At 40.7% G+C, this 18,333-nt stretch overlaps 1 protein-coding gene across 2 annotated transcripts in view; it reads left to right on the forward strand.

The window, feature by feature from the left end:
* Window positions 1–18,333, forward strand: part of LOC122806838 (protein FAM227B-like) — a 705,369-nt gene that overhangs the window by 169,127 nt on the left and 517,909 nt on the right. Inside the window, exon 3 of one of the 2 annotated variants that reach the window (XR_006365563.1) lies at window positions 10,398–10,527. The exons of the other annotated variant lie outside the window; for it this stretch is intronic. The gene's annotated coding sequence lies outside the window, so the exon portion shown is untranslated. The remainder of the gene's footprint in view (window positions 1–10,397; window positions 10,528–18,333) is intronic. 2 annotated transcript variants of the gene reach the window in all.

Consider the following 18,333-nt stretch of genomic DNA (forward strand, 5'->3'; position numbering starts at 1 on the left):
CTATTAACATTTTTAAGTGAGTTAGAGTGATATTTTTAGAAGTGTTCCTGATTTTGTGCCTTTATTCCACCATTATTTTTTACTTTGCTTAGAAATTCTGAGCAACGTAATTGAGAGTTTTAGTATCTGGTGACCTGCTAGGATTTATAAAACTCCCTGGAAAAGAAAACATCCCTGAAGACTGGGAGTATCTGCTCTATTTAAAATCCCAGATAAGCACTGAGAATTGATTAGTCTGGGTTGCAGATGAGTGGCGTTTACCTCACTCTATTTTTTTTTCACTGATTACCAGTTTTATCCTAACAGGCTTATATCCCAACCCTGTTTAGGATAAAGTATGTAATTAGAGAATGAATATTTTCCCCCAACCCATGATTGCTTTTGTGAGGGCCCTACACAGTCCGTTATGATCTGGAGACCTCCCGCAGTCACTGATATCACATAGGATTAATGATGATTGTTTTAGTGGAGAGAATTTCCACCAGCAGGATTGAACTAAGTTAAAGGCAATATGTCAGCAGTGAAACATTTAATTAAATGATGAAGCCTGCTACTTCACAAAACATTGTCAGTAAAATGTAGTCTTCTTCTAGTAGTCTTCTTTCAGCTTTTCCTGGTTAAGGGTCACCACAGTGGAACTCCGGTCCGCTAATGATTGGTAGTTGATTTTGACGTGCCGAGTTACCAGCCCTGACGCACAACCTTCAACAAAGGTACGCCCATTCAGGCATGTCTCCACGCAGAAGACGCTCTAGCTGAGAATCGAACCAGACAGCGTCTTACTGTGAGGCGACAATGCTACCGCAGCACCAAACATTGTCAGTAAAATCAGAGATATATTTTAATTTTAAAAGAAAAAAGTGGTGCCAATCCTTAGATTTTTTTCATTCAGTTTGTTATTACCCACATGGTTTATTAACTACACAAGATTGCTGAACTAGCTGTTGTTGGTTTGACACACATATAATAAAATAACTTGCTGTGGTTGCCCCCCCCCCCCCCCCCGGACCAGGGCTCTTCAGCGACTGCGGGGTTAGCTGGTACCTAAAACTGGCTGTAAAACTGAGGAGCTAGTGCTTTCCTACTTAACATGTTAAAAAGAGAAGAATTTAAGGAATGAGTAGTGGAAATGATTTGAAAACTGTTAGAAAGATAGAAATTTCTTCAGAAGGGATAGCTAGTGCATGGGATAAAATGAAAATGGAATTTAAAAACAGTAGAAATAAAAGAGAAAATATAGAGGAAAAAATAATACAGATTATTTATAGGGGTTGAAAAAGGTTAAAGTTTTGCAGAATAAGGGGAGTCTCACAGAAGAAAAGAGGCGCCATTGCAGAGTGCTGAAGGGAAAATACAAGAGTATTTTTTACTTTATTTTACATTTGTTTACAGGGAAAGTCCAACTTGGAACGAAGCCAATTTTCAGAGGAGGCCCAGGGAGAAATCCTCCAGATACTTGTCTTTGTGATGTTGTAGGAAACCAGAGTACTTGGAGGAAGCCCACACGAACACAGGGAGGACATGGAGACTCCACACAGAAGGCATCCCAGCCGAGAACTGAGCAGGAGAACCTCTTACTGTGAGGCGACAACGCAACCGCTGCACCAGTGTGCCATCCATTTATTTAGATATTTAGATTAGACGTATTTAGATAGTATGCCAAAGTTTAGAAAGATTACTGGTAAATGACTATTTTCCATAATATTTTTGATAATAACTCCAGAGCACAAAAAACTGTTAGCACAACAACTTAGGTGACAGAAAGTAGAAAGGGTTGTTGCTAATCTTAGGGAGCCTATTACAGCAAAAATAACCATAGATCTTAGGATTTCAAGATAGTTCAACAATCAGTAGGTAAGACGGGGAAGAGATGAGATAAAAATGGTGATGTATAATCAATCTTCAGAGAAGTCTCCAGGAATAGATGGCATTCTGTGGAAGTTTGGAAGTTGGGAGTTCAGAAGGTGATAGTGATAAAGATCTTGGAAGGTTTTGTTTAACAGTGTTAAAAAAAGGGATAATTAGTAGGGCATATAAAACATTGGATGATAACTATAAGAATCAATCAGAACAGAAGGTTAGAAAAACATTGTGAAGAGAGACTGGAAAGGCCATTTACAAAGGAACAATGTGAGGACATCTGCATGGCTCCCAGGTATGCACCAAAGTCTGTAAGGTTTACAAATTTTGTTTGTAAGTATTTGTATACATATATTTATACCACATAATTTTTCCTTATATAGATAGCAAATGCTGGAGGTGTGAGTGGAAACATGTTTTGGGGAGTGTAACAAGTTGGCAGATTTTAAAAATTCCCTAAAAGTTACTGTTGTCAGAAATGTTGAGGGAGCAAATGTTGTAACTAAGGAAACTATTTTTTTAAGCTGGGACATAGGATCTGAATTGCTAGAAGTAGTAAGGCCTTTTTAAGTTTTGTGCTATTGTCTGCCAAAAAAGCAATTTCTCCAAAATGGAAATCAAACTCTATAACTGAAGTACTGGATATTGTAAAGGAGATAAAAGAACTAAAGTTGAGGTCTTTAGAAAAGGAAGGAGGAAATTACTTAAAAATAAATGGAGTTTGTGGGAACAATCCATGCAGAATAATGTTCAGGAGAAGGAGTAAGGTTTAAGGGAAGGCAATTATATAATGTTTGAGTGAATGAACATTTTTGAAAGTGTATGTATACTGCATGAATACAACAATGGGCATGTTATGGGTTGTTTTCTTTTAAGGTCTGTGTACATATGTCACCTTTTAAAATGTATTTAGTAAAGATGTTGAAAAAAGCTTTGTCCATTTATTTCTCAGGATGAAGCTCACAGTTGGTAGATATTGCTAGGCCATCAGTGATAATGAAATTCTGAGACACTTAAATAAGGTTCAATATTTTTGTTTTGTATAAAGTGCTGTAAATATACTACAAAAAAAATAATAAAATAAAAAAAGACAGACTTGTTAAGCGCCTTTATGACATCAGAAATGTGCTTAACAAGCTCTTGTTAAGGACATCTAAGTTCTGTTACAAATGAGTCTAGTGCTGGGGATTGACAGCAGACACTGCTAGCTGGCAAAATACAACAGAATGAGCTAGTATAGCTGTAAAAGCTGTTAGATACTTTGTACTGCCACAGTTTAAAAAAGTATAGTAAAATGAAGCGTCTAAAAAAAATTTAAAGTAGTTTGTCCTTCAGAAGGGCACTTCATTTCTACCTGCTGCCTTTTAGACAGAGCTGAAGTATTTTGCTAGCTTTCAGTGGTTTCAGTCTCCTAAACTTTTTTTATTTTGTCCCTTCCCCCTTATTTTTCTGTAATTGGTAGTGCATGGAGCATATAAAGCTCTATGTACCACAAAGAATTATGATTGGGTTTACAGTTATAAACTTTATTATATGTTTTTGACATGGATATTAAGATTCACCTCTTAAGGTTTCACTGTTGAGGTGAATTTTTTGGCATCCATGTCTTAAACACATAAAGAAGTCAATTATAATCGGAGACCTGATCACAATTTTTTGCATTATTTATAAAATACTGACATGCAAATCTTTTACCCATACAGCTGTTACAGAAACAACTGACAAGATGGCACAATCTCAGCTAAAAGCAAGAATGTAGTAACCATATAGCTGTTTTATAAATAGAAGACAAGATTACATTATCTCAGCTAAAAGCAGTAATGCACTGCATTATACTGTAGCATAAGCCCAACCTACACTGTGATATATTTACAGAGATTTACATTAGAAGACAAATAGGAGATGACTAGTTATGATAGCCTTTAGTAACAAAGAAGTTTCATAAAGTTCTTAACAAGTTCTTCTCTTGTTAGCAGCCAAGATGAAATCATGTTTCATCTCTTTCTTGCAAGTAGACAAAATGTTGTTATCTGCCCCCGTCCCTCAGCTTGTACTAGGTGACTTGTCAACACAGTCACTGTGTTTGCTAAAAACTGCATTATTGTTATGATCTGATGTTGTCCTTTTCATTCTTCCTCACAAATGAGTTTAGGATCCCATCCTTAGATCTGACTCAGATGCATGCACAAGACTTGGATCCAAATCTCGAGCTTCTCCCTCTACCCATAATGCTATATGCCATACCTAACTCCCCAGATCTCGTTTGCTGCCATTGTGTCAAGACACAGATCTGGTCTCAGATTGTGAGGATGAATCTTTTTTGCCTTTTATAGTATTGCTAACTTTGGATTTTTGCTTTAGTTTTTGTCAGTTTATCTAGTGTAGTTATTGTTTTTTGTCTCTCCTCCTCCCTCGCTTGTTTTGAGAAGTTCACTAACCTTACAGTGTGCTCTTCTTTCCTTTTTTATCTTTTGTTAGTGCGCTTTGGCATGTCTTACATTTCTACCCGTTTTTAAAAAAAAAACAAAAAAAGGAGTGTTTAACATAGTTAAAGTGTTTAGAGTGTTTAAAGTGTTAGAGTGTTTGAACTGTTTTGCGTAGATAGTGGTTGTTACACTAGAGATTTTTCAGAGCCTATTGTTCCTTTTTTGGCACCATGTCCAAAAAACACTGGGGGTTTTAAGTTTTTTCTCTTCTTGTGGGTATAAGATCCCAAATTATGATGCCCACAAGAAGTACATCTACTGTCTGGGGCCTGAGTATCTCTGATCAGCTTGCGACACATACGTGCATCTTTTAACCTCAGGGTTATCTCAGATTGCGACAGTAAACTAATACTCAAGGGCTTACTTCCACCCCCTTCATCTTCTTTAACTGGGGCTCAAACTCCCTGTAAATCGAACCATGGCTGTGCAGAATCCAAAAAGCAAGTTCTACAGAAGTCACCGAAAGCTTCATCATAGCCTCATCTAAAACTTACAAGGACTTCGGATCCAACCTCTTTGCATTCGAAGATGGTGCCACCTCCATTGGATTCACAACACTCTTCAAATCTGACAGGAGTGATAACCATCACTAACTCTCCTGTACCATCCACCTCCTGCTCTGATCCCAGACCTTCAGATCTGACGGCTAGGAGCCGATCTCCAGAATTTGTTTTGAAGCCAGTTTCTCCAAATTTGCCATCAAAGTCTTTTGAAACCCCTAGGAAGCATTCCAGGCCTGCATCCATGGCATCATCCAGATCCTCTAGGAGCCTGACTGAGGCAAATATGGAAAAAATGATGTGGAGATTCCTCAGGGCTCAGATCCAGTTGGGCGTCCTATCAACTTTGTCCCCTCCCGGATCCATGAGTGCACCTGATCAACCAATACTGTCTCCTTCTTCAATCAGACCTGTAGTCTCAGAGACTCAGGATCCAAGATCCCCAAGAGGGTCGGAGTTGAATTCAAGGGACCTCCCTTCCCCAACTCCAACAGTTTCCCTGACCGGCTCTACTCTGATGTCATCAGATCAGGGCAGGTCTCGGATCTAAGAGGTCAGAGCTGGGTCCCAGGAGTTGAGTTTGGTGCCTTCTTTGTTGGATCCATCCCTTCCCCTTGGTGCCTCAGATCTGAACAGCTCGGGTCTGATTTTCTCTGGAGGGCTCAGATCCAGAGTTGGCCCCAACCTCTCGTCCTTGGCTGCCTTGGCTCCAAGGATTGGGGAAGAGGTGTCCCCAGGTCCATCAGCCTTCCAGGTAGTACAAAGGACCTTCTCTCTGCATATTGAGCCGTCCTCTCATGTCTCAGGACCTACCCTTTGCCCCTCATCCACACTCATTCCCCAGTGGGATTCTCCCCTTCTCCAACACTTCCCCCGAAAACCCCACAGAAGAGGTACCATGGAAAAAAATGTACAAAAGAGGCACAAAGACTCCTCTCTGGAGTCTTTCATGGAAGACACTGACTTTGATAAGGGAGAAGGATCCCCTGGATCACCACCTGATGACATCTTCTTCATTGACATTCTTGAAATCCTCAAACAGAAGAGTGGTTTGTCTTCCCAAGCTCTTTCTTCTGAGTGGTTGGTGTTTCTGGAGGCTTTTGAGGCTGGCCCATCTATGTCTTGGGTGACCCCCTGGCAGATGAACTTACTGATCTAGTTTCCCGTCAGGCTTGGAAGGAGCCGGACACTGTCGAGCCCATCGCCAAACACCTGGCTACATTTTTAGTTCCCCCATCAGACAGGACCCACCGGAGTAAGGATGTCCCCATTGATGCCATAGTTGAGGCGGCAGTCGCAAAGAAGGAGCTAGCCAGGCAGAGCTCATCTGTCCATCCACTGAACAGGGAGTTCAGAGCAATGGACAGATTTAGAAAGCACATCTATGTCTCACTGAGTACATGTCTGAGGAGGATTTCAAGAAGATTACTTTTCAGTTGGCAACTCTTTCATCTGTTGCCAATTCATTGATGAGGCTGATCTCCCACATAGTGGAGGGTGACTCGCAATCAGCTGGTTCAGGCATCTCTGTTAGGAGACATGCCTGGATGAGGCTTTGCGATTTTGCCGAACCCTTCAAGAAGTCTTTTGTCAATGCCCCCTTTGTTGGTTCCTCCTTGTTTGGACCATCAGTTAAGGATATGCTTGCCCACAGTGAGCAGGAAGGAAAGACCCTGTCTGCCATTGATATCAAGTATTCTGCCCCTCAATGCTGTTTTCCTAGGAATCAGTGAGGTGGTAAGAAGATGTGGTTCAAGAAAACTCTGGGACCATTTCAGTACGTACTTGGAGGTACTTCCTGCAGCGGCAGAGGAGGTTTCAATGGCAGACATTGCCCTAGAGGCAGGGTGGGGTCTGTGGAACCAGTACTTCAGAGACTCCTTCTCTGGTAGACCTTATCAGCGCTCCTGAAGCGCTGCCTGATTGGCCATCTCTGGAAGCAGTTGGGGGTTGTATTTCCCTGCACCTGGACGCCTGGACAAGTCTCACAAGCAACACATGGGTGCTAAGCATAACATCTAGAGGTTACTATATTCCCTTTTCCCTTCCACATCCTGTCACAAGGAAGAAACCCCCCGACATTCCACCCAGTCAGAGGGAGTGCGCAGCTTAAAATGTCCAAAAGCTGCTCCAAAAAATAGTCATCCAGGAGGTCCCACCCAAACAAATAGGATTCAGAACTTGCTCCCACTTCTTTTTAGTGCTAAAGAAAACAGGGGACCTGAGTCCAGTTCTGGATCTAAGGAATTTGAATCAATATGTAAAGAAGTTGAAGTTCCAAATGGCTACGGTTCAATCCATCCTGCCTCTTCTGCTCAAGGATGATTGGATGTGCTCTTTAGATCTCCAGGATGCGTACTATCATATCAAAATAGACAGGTGCTCCAGGAGACATCTGCACTTTCAGCTGGGAGCCAGTCACTACCAGTTCAGAGCAATGCCCTTTGCACTCACCACAGCCCCAAGGGTGTTTATCAAATGCATGGCAGTTGTGGCAGCACATCCGACACTCAAAGGATTCCAGGTGTTTCTATATCTAGACAATTAGCTTCTCACCTCCCCAACCAGGCATCAACTTGTACAAGTCAGGGATTACTTGCTTCAGATCTTCAACTCTCTAGGCATTACAATAAATCTTGCCAAATTGAAGCTGACTCCTGTACAGACTCTGAAATTTATAGGAACTCTACTGGATAAAAGTGGCGTCATTACCTCTTCATCGCATTGCATCTTTGAGAAATCATGTGTGGGACTTACTCTCTCATCTCTCCCCTCTGGCAAAACTAGTGTTGCAAGCTTTTGGTCAATGTCAGCTGCCATTATTCTAGTCCCTCTAGCAAGATTCTTCATGCGAATCCTCCAGTGGACTTTGGTGGTACAGTGGTCTATTCTTTACCAACCTTTGTTTGTTTCCATAAAACTTATTCCAGATTCCAAATGTCATATTGGCTGGTGGATCCAGTCAGATAACCTGTTTTTTAGGCAGGCCGTTCTATGTTCCTCCCCCAGTAGCCACAGTGACCATGGATGCTTCCCAACTGCAGTGGAGGGGGGGGGGCATTTCAAGGGAAAGATGCATATTAATGTCCTAGAGATGAGAGCAGTCCCTCTAATGTTGCAAGACTTTCAGGACGTTCTCCCCCTAAAGACTATTGCAATACACACAGACAATATGTCAGTATTCTGGTACATCAACAAACAAGGAGGAACCCATCCCTACCCATTGTGCAAAGAGGCCATGAGGGTCTTGGAATGGGCGATCTCTTCAAACTGCTTTCTAATTGCAACGCACATATTGGGAAAAACCGGCGGGCTAGCCGACAGACTCAGCAGGTCCATTCTGACTCCTCATAAGTGGTCCATCAGTCAAATAGTAGTAACATCATTTTCAGCTACTGGGGCCAACCGTACTGTGACCTATTTGCATCTCCCCTGAACAGCAGTGCAGCAATATTTCATTCTAATCTAAACAACAAAAAGTCACTGGAACCATGAACTGCTCACTGCATACGCATTTATTAACAAACAAATAAATGAATAAAAGCTAGTTCAAAAACTTTCACCTAGTCAGGCTTCTTCAGGCATAATGAATGAACAAACTCACAAAGAAGCATTTATATCATCATCATAGTCACATGATCATCATACTTAATTAGACGTGTTTCTGAAACTCTCTAAGCATGGGTTTTAAAGAAACACTTCCATTCAAACCCGGTGCTATGTAAGCCCCTAGGTGAAGTATCCAGTAAAACTCTTCCCATTTCTGTGCACGCTTTAATAGTGCCACCACGTATTGTATCAGTTAAAACATTTAAAATAGAAAACTTAAAAGTATGATTTAAAACCCTTTTCCTTCTTATGTTTGTATAAAGCATTTGTCAGCACCTCTTTTAATTTCTGACAAATGATTCCAGTTTGAACTTCTAATTGGTTTTCCCCATGTAATACGCTTGTCATGAGTTACATCAAGCTAAGCACACAAGATTGGTTGTTTCCCAATTACCATATGCATTAAACTTATTTTCTGTAACAGTTATAGGATGAATAAATATGTCATCCTCACAAATAAATCTATAGTAAATGCACCTATCACATTTAAATGTACCTTTTTTATTTATCTTAGTGTATCCATTAACTCGTGTTTGCTGTTTATAACATAATAGATGTTTCAGGTTTTGACTTTTTCTATATCCAAAACTAGGTCTATCTACATTATTTAAATTCAGTTCTGATACATCTTGTAAAATGTGCCAATATTTACTAATTATGTTCTTAACTTTAGTTCTATTATTGTTGTAAGTTAGCATGCTTCGTATTTTATCTTGTGCTTGCATAGTGATACATCCCTTTTCTAATTCTACTGATAAAAAAGGTTTAGCTGTTGTTTTCCTTTGTCTCTTAACTTCATCACACATTTTGTTAACTGTTTTCTTATTATATCCTCTTTCAATTACATCAGAAATTACATTATCTAACTGTATATTCATATTTTCATCCACAGTTTTAGCATCCTGTCTTAAGTATTTATTTGTGTCACCTTGACTGTGTCAACCTAGAATTGTTATAAATTGCTTTGGAATCTGCTGCACTGCACATATTTGAATAACATCAGCTGCTTTTTTTTAACTAAGACAGTAATGCCATGTGGATACCTGTATTATCTGCAGAACATTCAGAAGACTAAAAAAGTAGGTCCCTTTTTACCCTTTCCCTCCCTTTCTTTGACAGTAGCTGTACCTCTAATGTGCCATGAATTCAACATCCACAAAGCTGTAGAGAATTTAGTGGCTTGTGTTTGGCAGCAGGGGTACTGTCTTCCAAAAATTAGCAAGTTTCTGGCCAACTGCCTGTGCACACAGCAACAGTGTAAGTCCATACAGACAAAAGAAACAGGACATAAATAACACCAGGAGCACAGAGTCAGACACAGTACAGTGACCAAACCACTTGAAAATATTTTGTTAGGCCACATGGAAATCCTTCATACATGAGAAAATGAGATAAAATTGACATTATTGACTGAACCCATAGAACTGCAGCTGGTGGTGAATATCTAGGATGAAGAAATGCATCTTCCTTTATCCTGGGATTCAGGGAAGAAGAAGGAGAAGGCTTGAAAGTGAACACAATTACCAAAACCTCCCTGAGCAGGACTTTTGAAAGAAATAGTGGACCAGTTCTAACAGAAAAAAAACAGATCAGTTTCTTTACATGTAATAGTTTGGATCTCAGAGATTTTGCAGCCAGAACTGTGCAGTATCTGAAAGTGTTTTCTAGGATTTCATTTTTAAATATTTTTCAGGTGAGGCAACATGCCCATGGGTACCTTGTACTTGTTTTTGTGTGTGCCGCTGGATTTATCTTAAGGACGCTAAATTCCAATGCATCTCCACTGTGACCCTGAGAGGTTTTCCTTTTGCTTTGGTAAAAGAAATGGCACACACCATTAACTTCAAATATTTTCTCTTATATTGAGTAGTGTGTAATGGTGTCAGAAAAAGGTATACTTTCCTAATATGCCTGCTAAACAATCCCTGTATGTTTTTTCCAGGTACAAATGAGACCCTTATGATCCATCACCATCATTAGAAGCTTGGACACCCTACTCCAGAGAGTATATCAAGTTCATCGAACTCATCACAGCTTATGCGTCAAATATAAGAGTTAATTACTGAACCCAGGTCAGTTGCAGAACAAGTAGATCCTTTGGTCTCATTATACCCTGTTAACCTAGGATACAAATTTGAGATTCACCAAACTAGAAGACAATATGGCAACCAAATAGATATCATCCAAAGTATAGACTCTGGAAGGATTTTTAAAATAGGACGCTATGTAGCACAGTTCCAAAGGAAGTCTTGATCTTAGAGTGTGAGCCTACAGTAGTTTGTAAAACTATGCTCTGATAATCAAAGCACCAGTAAAGCAGCTATCCACAAGTTATGTGTTACTGAAACAAGCAGTGTGTGCAGTAAAGAATGTAAATGAATGTTCACTCACAAAATTAGAAAAGGCTGATGTGCTTATTGGTGGCAAACAAATTATGCATTTAGCCAACAATTAAAGAACATCTTTTTGCCTACTTGCTTCTGTTCCAAATAAACAACTGATCCATTCAGCAAAGTGTCACCACTCTAAGGTGGAATCCAAGCAAGTGTAGGTTATAGGACATTAAAAGTGTTAAGCAGTTAGTTTTAGCTATTCTGAGCCTCCACTACCTCGTTAGAGTGAGTTTTGATCTTCCCAGAGACCTTATCCCAAATAATCCCCAAAATGTTCCATATGTATAAAAGCCCCAAGGTTTAAAAACCTTCCAGCATCTGTAATGGTTACTAGAAAGAGGACCTTCAAAGACATGAACTTCATATTTGCAGATGAAGTGAGTCTGAATGGAAAAAGAAAAGTCGCTGAGTCAGAAAATTTAAGTGTGAAAGAGGAACTTGACTCTTGATGGGGTCTGGAGAGAAGGCATCTTTCAGTTTTTTCAAAAAACAACCAACAAATAGTCTAGAGGAGACTAAAAATAATTCATAAAACAACGCGAATTCCACACTGATAAAATTTAGTAGAGAATAATGAGTTTTTTTGCTTTTTATCTACACTGGGCCCAAATTTTGCTATCTTCAAGTCTTGAAAGTCTGGGAATGGTATTTCATATTTCTTAGTAGAGTTGTGCAAATCAAAAAGGTGCATAAAGCCAGTGGCAGAGTTTTAGCTGAAGGTGATGGTGTTTCCACACCCAGCTTATGTTTGGTATTGCAAAACTACACATCAGAGAACATTCACAATATTATGGGACTCTCCTTTATCAACTGTAGAAGTTAAGATGGGAGGACCAGATCCACCAAAGAAGCCAAATTGTTGGGTGTAGCACCATTATCAGAAAATGCAGAGAGTGAAAAGGCAAACCTAAACAGGCCCTCCCCAGTAAAAGTGACATTAAGACATGGAAGCAATCTTTTCTTGGTTACCAAGGTGCTGTTGAACAAATTTAAGACTTTTTAATTTGACTGTTAGAAGGAATTGTTGGAACAGTGACATACTAGTACTTTCATTCGCTCCATGGACTGGGGAAGGGAGCCTTGACTACTACCCAGACAACGTGAATTCAAGTAGTGACCCATGTACTGCATGGGCTGAATGGGAGGAAGAAGAATGGCAAGACCAAGCCTGATTGCCTGTTCTAGGGTGAAAGGCTTGGTAGTGAGGTGCTCATCTTGGGATACAAATTCAGGCAGTGTATCTCCAGTGGAGAGTTGAAACCTACCAGGATGCATTTGGCTTACAAAGGAGACAGGCAATTGAGTTCTATATTGCTTGTGAGAGCACTTAACACACCCTGATAATGTTCATTGCTTCCTTCTTCCTTCAGGTACAAATAGGATTAAGGTCAAAATATTAAAAAAAAAAAAAGGTCTGGGTGGCTACCTGGATGATGCCATTGGCATGGCAATCAGATGGTGAGCAGGCAACAGTGATCAAGAAAATGCAACAACAAAAAATGTACAGTTCTAATTAAGAGAAAGGTGCCCACTATCTATATTCTTAGATACTAACACAGAGCATGGAAATGGTGAAGAACTGCAGTTTTTTAAAAAAAATTCTACAGGAATGTGCACACATACCACAAAGCAACCCTATGATCTGGTTTGTGACTTATCTACTTTGGAATGTCATGGTTAACTACCACTGGCATCTAGTATTTTTTGTAGATTATAGTACTGTCCAACCTTGGGGTCCTTCACCTCAGTGGGGCAAGTCCCAGCTCTGATACTTTTTGGCTATCTTTTGGTACACATGGTCTGCATTGTGATTCAGAAGCTAGAAGTGAAAGGGTTAGAAAATGAATGTCACACTGCAGTCAGCCATTGGGTTGATGTTTGAATATGTTCATAGGTAGATACTAGGCTATCTGCCTGAAGGCATTTATAAGCCTAGCCAGAATGTGTTGGCTTTCGCCATCCCCTTAGATTAGTTCCCTGTGCCTCTGTCCAGCAGAGCCACTGAAGTGATCCCCGAGGTAAACTTTCTGTTTCCCATCCACTCGTCAAGGTTTCTTTTGAAGAGTGTTAGTGAGGAGCTCTGCCTAATGTAGATTGGGATCTTGTTCCAAAGCATGGGAAGTCTCTGGGACAGGAATCTATCTCTCCAGCACGTCCTATTTATTGTTGTGGTAAGGTTTAGATCCCTAGAGCGTGTGGCTCGAGGGGATAAGATTTTTCTTTAGGTGGAGCATGTCCATCAATTCTGGGTTGGACATGGCCTTGTATGTCAGGTAGAGATCACCTCTGAGTAGGCGGTATGCAACCGAGTACAACTGGAGTTTCTTCAATCGAGCTGCATAGGACATCTGTTTGAGGCCAGTGATCCTCTTGGTGAGGTACCTCTGTGGTCTTTTCAGTTGTTGCAGGTGTCTTGTAAGGTACATCCCAAATGGGGCATTGTACTCTAAGATGGGTCTGATGAGTGATGAGTAGAGGGGCACAATGACCTCTTTTGATCTGGATGCAAACCCTTTTGTGATTAGGTGGGCCACGTAGATGGATTTTCTAACCATTTGGCAATGTGATTATCAAAGGTGAGATTACTATCTACTTGGGTTCCCAGATCCCTTATTACGTCTTCCGTATTTAGGGGACTGCCACCTATCTGGTAGTTTGTGGGTACTTTGTTTTTTCCAAAGGGGATGACTATGCATTATTTGGCATTTAGCTTGAGGCCATGATTTTGACACCAGGTATCCGTCTCAGAGAGACCCTTTTGGAGAATGTCTGTGTCAGTCAGAGAGTCAGTTATAGCCCCTAGTTTACAGTCGTCTGTGAACTTGGTCAGCGATAGTCCTCCTGTGCTTGCCTGTACCACTGAGAGGTATATGCTGAACAGGAGGGGTCCCAGGACTGAGCCCTGGGGAACACCACTTGTAACCGGTTTACAGACAGACCTAGCTTCCGCAACTGTCACCATGTGGGTTCTGTCCGTGAGCCAGTTGGCAACCTATCTTGTGACGTAGGGGTTTATGTTCAGGCTGGTGAGCTTGTTTATAATACCAGAATGGGGAATGGTGTTGAAGGCCTTAGCGAGGTCTAGGTAGGCTGTGTATACCACCTTTCCCTCATCTATAGCCTTGGTAACTGTCTCAAAGAAGTCCACCAGGTTTAGGAGGCATGATCTGCCCTTACCAAAGCCAAACTGGGTAGGGTCCAGTGTTTGGAGGTTCCCAATATCTCTGTTAATGAGTTCCATGATGATGCGCTCTATAGCCTTGCAGACCAAGCTAGTCAGGCTTATAAGGCAATAGTTCCCAGGGTCTGTTGTGGCTCCACCATTGTGGAGTGAGTGAAGACCTAACCTCTTGGACATGTTTGCACGTTCTAATAGGCTGTTGTGCACAATAAAGTTTAGACAAGGTGTATCCTCATCCCCCAAACAACTGCATTACATACACCTTGCTTTGTGTGCCTATTTCCTGAATTCCTGGTCTTCACCACACAGCAGTAGGTAAAGGACCAGCCATTCCAATGCTTCTTCCTTCCCCGTCCCACTGAGAGAGGCAAGCAGACATATACTTCTTTATTCCTGTCCAGCATCTGGACTGTTAATCCAACTCTGGTCATGTAAGATTTACTCAAGGCTATTCCTGTATACACCTTCATCTTTGAACCAACAGAACTGCATTTCTTAATCAGCAAACAAGTCCACTTCTTGGAACTCCAGTGTTTGTGCATAGCATCTGTCTGTTATGTAGATGAATAATGCTATTATTTATTTGTTTACTATTTATTTGCAGTTATTTACTGGAAACATCTGACTAGGCTGATAGCCCATTTTCAGTTGAGCATGATGGAGAAAAGGATCATAGCAGTACAAAGTATATAGTAAAAACATTCACAAGAGAAGGGAAGATAAATACATTCTATATAGATCATATTAGATTTAAGGCAGCACCCATGAGAGATACTACAGTATCCTTACATATATAACTATATATATATATATATATATATATATATATATATATATATATATATATATAAGGGTTGTATGATTTATTGCGGCATGCATTTCATCTTGTGCTAAAACGCTGGTGTTTTTTTTTTTCTGATGATACAGTGAGTCAGATTATGTAATAGTCGAAGTTCATTATATTGACAGTTACATAATTCCAGGACTTTTCCCTTTCTTCATGTTTGTGCGACCCTAGAATGAGTATATGAGTATATTTAATTTTTGGAGGATGATGAGGCAAAGTCCCCCACATAAAGTTGTTTTGAGTTTTTCTTTATCTAACTGCAAATGTAACTCATTGGTTAGTTTGAGGCCTTGTGTTTATAGGTTCATAGGTTCATACTAGGCTATCTGCCCAAGGGCATTTATAAGCCTAGCCCATAGTTATGTGGCTTTCGCCACCCCTTTAGTTTGAATAAAAACTATGCCTTTCATTTTTCTGTGCCTCTGTCAAGCAGTGACACTGAAGTAATCCCTGGGGTATATCTGCGATCTCCCATCCATTGGTCAAGATTCCTCTTGAACAGAGCCAGCGAGGTGCTCTGCCTCACATGTACCGGGATTTTGTTCCACAGCATAGGGAGTCTCTGGGTGATGAATCTGTCCCTCCAGCACGTTCTATTTATAACCGTGTCAAGGTTTAAGTCTCCCGCCCTTGTGGTTCTGAGGGATCTAGATTTTTTGAGGTGAAGCATATTCATCAAATCTGGGTTTAACATGGCCTTATATGTCAGGCACAGGTCACCTCTGAGCAAGCGGTATGAGACTGAATAGAGCTGGAGTTCTTTCAGTCGGGCAGCATAAGACATATTTTTGAGACCCTTTATCCTTTTGGTGAGGAACTTTTGGGGCCTTTCAAGCTGCAGCAGGTGTCTGGTCAGATACATTCCGAACGGGGCATTGTACTTAATCATAGGTCTAATGAGTGATGAGTACAGGGGGACGATGACCTCCCTTGATCTAGATGTGAATCCCTTCATGATCAGGTGGGCGATATAGAAGGTTTTCCTAACTACTTTAGCAACATGAGTGTCAAACGTTTCAATCAAACTTACCTGTGACTATTCATTATAAGCTTTATATATATATATATATATATATATATATATATATATATATATATATATATATGTGTGTGTGTGTGTGTGTGTATGTATACATATATATATATATATATATATATATATATATATATATATATATGTGTGTGTGTATATAAACACACACACATAAACCAAAATCATTAATAATTTCATTGTGGCTGCTAATGTGGCCTACACACCCAAATTATAGTGATAGAGGTACTTAACTAGATTCTCTGGTTAAGAAAAATATAAAATTATAAGGATACTGTATATCTCTCATGGGTGCAGGCCTTAAATCTTGACAAGTGGTTGAGGAGTGCCTTTCTTAGCTGGTTTTGAATAATCCTGAAATTGATCAGTAAAAGAGGTGACAAATCATCCTATATCACACTTAAAGGACTTAGAGCACAACCTAGAGCTGTTTACTGAATTTCCTGTTTGCACTTATTTTTAAAATCATTTTTTTCTCAAAACTTGCATTTTATCTGTCTTTGGCCTAGCACTCTTGTGTGGGGTCATTTACTGCACTGTTATAACTTGTTGATACTTGTGAACCTCTGCTATCTCTGAAAAAACAAAAAAAATCTTGCTTTTTTCCCACTTTTCTGAGATTTAAAAAAAGTTCAGTTACAGGCTTGCTGTTCTTGAACTGTTTGTAAGTTTCTGTGAGGCCATTTTTTGCTTGGGCTAAAGGGAAGTCTCTCTGTTGATCAGTGGCAGTGAAAAACATTGAGCAGCCTGCCTGCCCCTGTGGGAGTGGTTACTGACTTGAAACTGTAGTTTTATTGGCCATTTTGGGTCAATTCCAAAACTCCTTCATCTTCCTCTCTTAAAACCCTGTTTTGCGCAGTTTTGTGTGTTTTTGTGCATAGCGCAACAGTGGGCAGCGCCGCCTAATTGGGTTTAAACTATTCCTGGCTCCACAAAGTCTGCTCTTCACTTTTTCCCTTAGAACTGCTCTATCTCTCAATTTAAACACCATATTCTAAGGCCCTTCACTGGTCCAATTAAGTAATCCTACAAGTTAGCACTATTAAACCATAAGCACTACTTACTCTTATACTCTCTACGATTTCCCTGTCCTCTATTGGTCCGTCTTAAATTCAGTTTCTCTATATTACTCTAGCATGTCCAAAGGTCAGTCAATGGTTTCCTTTCCAGTCCAGCTGGTGAATCTGGGAATTTTGAGGCAATGTTACAACTGTCTCATGTACACGGACAACCCTCTCCTCCTCCAAACAGGTTCAAATATATGTGAGAGATGCAACTATTTAGCCAAACTGGAGGCTGAGCTCTCTCATCTCAAAACTGGTGTAACCAGTCAGGAGGAGAAGGTAACCTCACACAACACAATTCCAGTATCACATAGTCCCACCACATCAGCGAACCAAACACATAAATGCACAAAAACATACTTGAAGGCTCTAAATAAAAATCTACCTAAGCAACAGAGACCTCCAAAGCAGACATCCAAGCAAACGCTACCTCAAAACAAAACACACACAACACATAACCCACAAAGTCAGTGTGCCAAGCAGCCACAGCCCTTAAGGCTGAATAACACACCTGATACTCTTGTAATAGGTGACTCTATTGTCAGACACACTGACGTCCCGCTCACCAGGCTGAATAAAGAGAAGGTCACGGTGAGCTGCCTGTCAGGTGCTAGGATCCACCACATAACGCAAGCACTCAGGTCACTCCAAAGCAAATACAAATATGACTCAGTCATTGTACATGCTGGTGTGAATGACCTGAGACGTACCTCCCTGGACTACATGAAAAGAGACATAGAGGAGCTCTCTGATCATGTAGCCCAGGCTGGTATGACCCTGACCTTGAGCAGCATCTTACCCTCACCTAGAATGATGCCACAGTACAAAGACAAAATGATCGATTTTAACAATTGGCTAAAATTTTGGTGTCATTCAAAGGGGATCCAGTGTCTGTCAGCCTGGGATGACATGCTCGACAAGCCACGTTGCTTCAGTAGGGACAGCTTGCACCTGTCACCACTGGGCTTTCGGATATTGGCAAAGGCTCTTGCCACCCCCATAGTGCCTTTTTTAGGCAAGGCTCAAAAGTCAAACCCAACCCCATAGACAGCACAAGGAACAAGAAACTAAGGGTAATGCTGCTAAACGCCAGAAGTCTTAACCTCAAGATGCACGCACTCAAAGCTCTCCTCAGTATGGAGAACATCAATATCTGTGCAGTGACAGAAACCTGGTTCAAGGCTCCAGAGAGCACCCCAGCACTACCAGGCTATACCTCATATCATGCTTTTCGCCCCAAAACCCGGACCGAACCACAAAAGGAGGGGAGTTTCCATATTTATCAAGGATATCCACACCTCCAGGTTAGTGGCATTGCACGGTATCGGAGACCATCCATGTG

Source organism: Protopterus annectens, chromosome 7.part0 (genome assembly GCF_019279795.1).
Source record: "Protopterus annectens isolate FY-2018-M chromosome 7.part0, PAN1.0, whole genome shotgun sequence".
NCBI lineage: Eukaryota > Metazoa > Chordata > Ceratodontiformes > Protopteridae > Protopterus > Protopterus annectens.